Source organism: Pan paniscus, chromosome 19, assembly GCF_029289425.2.
Source record: "Pan paniscus chromosome 19, NHGRI_mPanPan1-v2.0_pri, whole genome shotgun sequence".
NCBI lineage: Eukaryota > Metazoa > Chordata > Mammalia > Primates > Hominidae > Pan > Pan paniscus.
In genome coordinates, this window is record NC_073268.2 from 51,446,288 (window position 1) to 51,452,924 (window position 6,637).

The window sequence follows — 6,637 nt, forward strand, 5'->3', positions numbered from 1 at the left end:
TCATTTCTTCATCTGAGACATGGTGGTCGGGTCCAGGTGACACCAGGAGTCTGGGCTTCAACCCTTTTCTGTCTCAGTTTGACCCCTTGAGCCGCCCCGTTGCTTGAGTGTCCATGCCAGCAAGTGAGCTTGAGTCCTGCCTACTACGTCCTGGTGGGTCACAAACACTGAATTTTCAAGAAGTGCTGAAACCCCCGAGAGGCACCTATGCCTGTGAGTATGGGCACATGGCCCAGGAATATTGCTGCCCGGGAATACTCTAAACATCATGTGATTCTGCAGGGTGTGGCTGACATCTGCCTTGATGCGGTGAGTGATCCTGGAGGACCTCTTGCCCTTCTCCTTCATGACTTGTAGGGCAGGGCCAAGAGGAGGAAGCAGCCTCAGAACAGACAAAAGACTCCCTGCCCCTAACAGCTGTCATCCCACAGTCAGCACTTCTGGAAGGAAGGGAGGAAGATTTCCTTCTGCAGAAAGTTCCTTTTTTGTCTTCTTTCTGAAGCCAGGGAGGGTCAGCAGAGCCCAGCGCACCTGTGGTGCCTGTGTCACCGTCTGTGCCTAGTATGTGCATCTGACTACATCCCCCACCCCCAACCCGGGCTTGACATTCCTTCCGGCTGGAGTCCTGGGCTCCTGACACAGCCTGGCCTATTTGTCCTGCCCTGGCCGAGTGTGGGAGGGCCTTACCTTGTATTTCCTGGGTTCTGGGACTTGACTTTGTCAATGTCTAGCAGGAGTGCCCATGCCTGGCCTCACACCAGGGGAATGCCTTTGTACCTGCTTCGAGACAGCTACAGACAAAAGAACACTCCGGTGAGACAGGATGTGTAGTGACTTGGGGTGGAAAGCCGGTAAACAGGCCTGCTGTCCTATGATGGGGATGGAGTGCCACCCATCTGCTGAGAGGCAGATGGTGCCAGGTCATGGCCATGGGCGCCTGTCTCCTGACTCTGCAGAGAGCAGTCATGGAGGCCACTCCCTCCCCACGTTACCTTCTTTTCCTTTTGAGATGAAGTCTCCCTCTTGTTGCCCAGGCTGGAGTTCAGTGGTGCGATCTTGGCTCACTGCAACCTCCACTGCCTGGGTTCAAGCAATTCTCGTGCCTCAGCCTCCTGAGTAGCTGGGATTACAGGTGCCCGCCACAGTGCCCAGCTAATTTTTGCATGTTTAGTAGAGACGGGGTTTCGCCACGTTGGCCAGGATGGTCTCGAACTCCTGACCTCAGGTGATCCGCCCACCTCAGCCTCCCAAAGTGCTGGGGTTACAGGCCTGAGCTACCAGGCCCAACCGCCATGTTACCTTCTTGCTGTTCTTATATTTTGGCCAGTCTCCAAGCATCTTCAGCCACTTGTCAGTACATTTTATTTCCTGACATCTTTGCTGTCAAATGAGCCATGCTGGAGTTAGCGGAGCTGCCAGGCCTCCGGCAGCGGCCCATGGATGCTGGGTCCTGGGCTTTGGGGCCCTGAAGGAGCAAGGAAAGAGCAGACCCCGGGGGCTGAGACCCTCTGAACTAACTGGAGCTGGTGGTCTGGACTGGTCATGCCAGGACACACCATCCTCAGGCCACAGACACCCCGAGTTTTGGTCAGGCCCTGGCCTTTAGCTGGGGACTTGGTACAAACAGGCAGTGACCTCTGAGCCAAGACTGTGGTTCTTGATTTGGGTTTTGGTCAAATGCTCATGGGAACAGAGTCCGTCAGGAAAGGCCGCCCCTCCCAGGGACAGCCCTGGCCCACTTACCACCACCCGGGCCCGCAGGCCACCCCCTCTGTCTCACCAACCACTCCTGATTCCCTGTCCCTGGACCAGTCTCCCATGCAGCAGGCACAGGTTCTTCCCTTCACCTCCAGGGCACTGACACGGGCAGCTCTGTCTCACTGTAAGGCAACCCAGACAGAGCTGAGGACCTGCCTGGGCCAGGAGCCATCCTCATCCATGAGAGGGCCCCAGCCCTCCCCATCCACCCTAAGTCTCAGCCCAGGAGAAGGCACAGGGAAGGAGGCAAGGGCCTCCCTGTGGAGCTGATGCCCACGAGGCACCAGGACCCTGGAGAAGAGGGAGCTCGAGGCTGGCCTGGAGGGGGCCACTCGGGGCCTGTGGGGTGCCTTGGGCTGCACAATGGGGCTGCTCCTCCTGGGCTGGAGGCGACACCCTCTGTGGAGCTGAGAAAGTCCAGTCCTGAGACGAGATGGGTGCCACCCAGGGTGGGTGGCTGAGCCCTGACTGACAGCAGTGCCTCGTGAGTGACCACATCACCCACCAGAGTCCAGGGAGCCTGGCCTGAGGGCTGCCTAGTGCCCTGAGTACGCACCTGGGACCTGTCCCACCTGACACTCCCCATAGGCCTTGCAGGGTGTGACCTCCCAGCGTTCACCTGCCTCTCCCTGCATCCCGGCTGCAGACCCTGCCTATTCCTCATCTTCCCCCATCCTGCCCACCACAGAGACTGTGACCCTCTCTCCGGCCACCCTGGCCCTTCCAGGACCCTCTTCCTGTCAGAGCCTAGGTATGAGACCCCCCAGGTCTCTTACTAGGCTGCTCAGCGCTGCTGGGGAGAAGCCTGGGGTGACAAGGGTGACCAAGGGCCCTGCAGGCAGTGGGGCTGGCCCCAGCACCCTGCCTACAGCCTCAGCTGGCTCTCAGGGCAGTCAGCCTTCAACCCTCAGCCTCCTCCCAGCCACTGCAAAAACCAGGACATGGGATGCCTGGCTGTCCTGCCCCTACTCTCCTGCCTGCCCCGACTCAGCCTCCCGTCCACCTTCTGCGGTGCTGACTGAGCCAGCAGGAAGCAGAGTCTCTGGAGGGCCACGTAGAGCTTGGGGACTGAGTCACCCCCACTGAGGGGTCCCAGGTGAGCCGCTGTTCCCTGACCACCCCATCTGTTTTCCTCCCCAGACTATCAGCTCTACCCTGGGCCAGCTTGGTTCAGGTGCGTCCCAGAAGTGGCAGGTCTCACAGGCTCACCGCCCCCCCAATCCCAGGCTCCTCCCTCTCTCCATCCTGTGAGTCCTGAGGGGCCGGCTCCAGGCTGGGCTCCCCTTACCAGGCCCAGGTCCCTTCCCAGCACCACTCCTGGGGCCTTCAGCTTCAGGCTCTGTTGCCCCCCAGGCCTCACTGTGGGATGCCCAGGACAGGCCCTACACTTCTTCTCCCCCAGCCTCCCAGGGTCACAGCCCTTGCTGTCCCCATGCACCTCCCTATAGGATGCCCCAGTGGGCCCCCTGAGCCCTTGGAGACCTGCTACACAACAGCCCACAGGCCTGGCCAGGTGTCCCCTTGCCCTGTGGCCACCACCCTCAGATCTCACCAGGGCAGGCCCCAAGGGGACAGGGCCAGACCCTTAGGCTGCCCCCTCCTCTCCTGCTGATGTGGAGAGCTCAGTGCTGAAAGCCCTGGGCCTGACCCAGCCCCCTCTCTGTCCCACCCGCTCTCTCGAGCTCCCTAGATGGGCCTTGAGGCTCTGCCCTAACCCTGACCACAGGCTGGACTTGCAGGAGAGGCAGAGAGGAGTTCTGACCCTGGAGAGGAGATTGTCCTGAGCCAGGGAAGCCTGCCCTACCTCAGAGAGGCCTTTCTAAAAACAAAACCCGTCCCTGAGGTGAGACTGGTGGGTGGGGGGACAGAGGACTCACCACACAACCCAGAGACGACTGGTGAATTTCCAGATGTCAACACGCTCATGCTCTGTGTCCACTGCTGCCCCAGCTCAGCGTCCCTGTGACCCAGTGAGGGCCAGGGAGACAGGGGCAAGGTGAAGGGCTTGGGGTCCTGACGGCATGGAGAGCCTGTCTTCACCCTGTGGTCCTGGGGAGCCCAGGACCCTCTGACAAGGCTCTGACCAGTGGGGGAGGTGAGGCCCCACCTTCCTGAAGGGAGTGGCCCGACCTGTACCTGCTCATACTTAGTAATGATGATGTTGCCTTGCCCCTGGGTGGGCAGGATATCCGGGTGCTCATCCATCTCCATCCTGCAAGACAGTCATCCAAAGGCTCTGCAGCACCCGAGAGCTCCAGAGAACACCCGAACGGCTCCCACCAGACCCCCAAATGCTGGCCAGACATGTGAGCCCCATTCCACCATTGCTCCCCAAGACAAAGGGTTAAACCCAGTATTCCCACCCATGCCCTAGTCTCTAGAGTCCCTGCCCTGGACCAGGAGTAGGCTCCTTCCTGAGGACTTGAACACAGGGGGACCTGGACAGAGAGGCCCATTGTTCCCAAATGCCCTAAGACAGACACACACTTGCCCTGGCAGGACCAACGGTGTCCACCTGCTGAGGGTAAAGGGCCCACGATGGGCTGTTCCAGGCACCTGGAGGCAGTTGGGGTCAGGAACCAGACGTCTCTATAGGATCAGCCTCCTGGGATCCTTCTAGGACCATGAAGATGCCCAGTTTTCTGTAGGAAGCAAGACATCTGGTGACTGCTCCGTTCTGCTCCAATTCTCACTCACTCTGGCTGGTGAAGCCGCTTCAGGAACAACACCAGCTAAGCAGGAGGGCATTTGGTTTGGGGGAAAAATGACCTATTGAGTCCAAAGCAGCCTCTGTCCTCGTGGAGACCCTGTGCTCGTCTCAGGTGGAGGACGGTGGACTCCACAATTCCCAGCTGTCAATACAGGAGGGGGCTTCGTTTTCCTGGATCACCAAGGAAAAAACAAGAGAATTCTGGGGACTTGGTCCTGGAGAACACCCGGGGGACCATCTTCCTTGGGAATACTTGGGACAAAGGGAAGACAAGACCTCTAGAGGATCAGACAGAGAAGGTTCCAGTCCCCAAGCCCCTATGACCAAGAGGGACGATCATCACCCTCCAGGCAGCCCTCTAGAGCTCCTTCATTTTCCACAACTGCCCGAGGGCAGAGGCCTCCCCACCCTACTCCCAGACGAAGGACTCCATGTGTCCAGTGGGTCCCACAGCAACCATCAGTGACCGCACCTGAAGTCTGAGTTGATGAGACCTCCTCCTGTGGGGACCAAGCTTTGGGCACAGACTTGGACTGAGAATCACCCCCTCCACCCCATCAGGGTCCAGAACCCCAGGGAAATGTGGGATCTAAGGCAGGGAGGCTGCAAAGGTCAGGGCTTGAGTCTAGTACTGCACAGGGCAGGGCTGAGTGCACGGCCCAGGCCACATCTGGGTCTCTGGGCCAGTCATCACCTCTCTGACTCTAGACATCTCACCTGTGGAATGGCTACATTCGGGGACAGGATCTGCCCCATGGAGTTGCTGTGGGGATGAAGGAAAAGGCCATCTACAAGGTCAGCACAAAACCTGCACCTGGTGAGTGCTCAGGGATGCTATGACTCATCCCCACTATGAATAGAGGCAAAGAGGCTCCAAGGACAAACCCCCTGTCAGGTCATCCAGTGGCCAGCTGGCCAGGCCTCTGCTAGCCAGGCCCTACTGAGCAGGCCCCGTGACTATTTCCCCACTGATCATATTTTCACTAAGCCCCAGTGTCCAAGTCTCTGCTGACCAGGCCCCCCTGACCCAACCCATGATGACCAAATCTCTCACTGACCATGTTCTCAATGACGAGGACCCCGCTGCCCAGGTCCCCACTGCCCAGGTCCCAAAGCAGCAGTGCTCAAAGTCCCCTACCTAACTGCCCAAGGGCAGAAGGCTCTTCACCCCACTCCCAGACAAGGGACCCCCTGTGTCCAGTGGGTCCCACAATGACCCTCAGTGACCACATGTGAAGTCTGAGTTGGTGAGACCTCCCGCGGGGTCCCAGCTTAGGGCACAGACTTGGACTGAGGACCACCCCCGCCACCTCACCCATAGGAGCTCTGTCCCAGTGGCTCTTCCAGGGCCAGACTCTGCCCCATCAGGGGCCGGAACCCCGGATGGATTTGGAATCCAGGGCAGGGAGGCCACAGAGGTCAGGGCTTGAGTCCAGCATAGCACAGGGCAGGGCTAAGAGCATGGCCCAGGGTCACATCTGGGTCTCTGGACCAGTCGCTGCCTCTCTGACCCTAGACATCTCACCTGTGGAATGGGTACATTAGGGGACAGCACCCACCCCCACCAGCGTCACTGTGACGACCAACAAGACGAACATCTATACCGTCAGTGCAGAACAGGCACCTACCTGGTGAGTGCTCAGGGATGACCCTCCTCGGCACCCGCCCAGAGGCCAGCACTGCCCGGTAGCGACTGTCCCAGGTCAGCAGGGAGGGAACAGAGCAGGTCACACTCACCTGAGTCTGCTGATCCAACTGTGCCTCTCACTTAAGAAAGCCTCCTCTGAGCAGAACCAGACATCGCTGTTTATCTTGTCTCCAAGAGCTCCAGACACAGAGAAGGCAGCCAGGTAGGCGGGTGGGTACTCAGCACCAGTGACATTACGGGGTCACGGCACCCATCACAATGGGCCCCCGCCTGGGTCAGCAGGGCCCACAGTCACCGTCCTCCACCCCCGAAGCATCAACATGTGTGCATGCAGTGTGTTTGTAAATGTGAGCGTGCACATATATGTGGATGAACACGTGCATATGGTGTGTTGCTTCTGTGGCTGGGCCAGGTGGCTCCATTCATGCACGCACTCAGGTCCTTGTCACTGTCACGCCCGGCCCTGGGCCTGTGGCCAGCATCAGAGTGTCCACAGGTGTTCCCCAACCTCCGCCCTCCCT

General features: G+C 59.2%; 1 pseudogene; it reads right to left on the minus strand.

Moving 5' to 3' along the window:
- Positions 1-175: 175 nt before the first annotated feature.
- LOC112437591 (TBC1 domain family member 28-like) lies at positions 176-3,969 on the minus strand (annotated as a pseudogene).
- Positions 3,970-6,637: the final 2,668 nt, after the last annotated feature.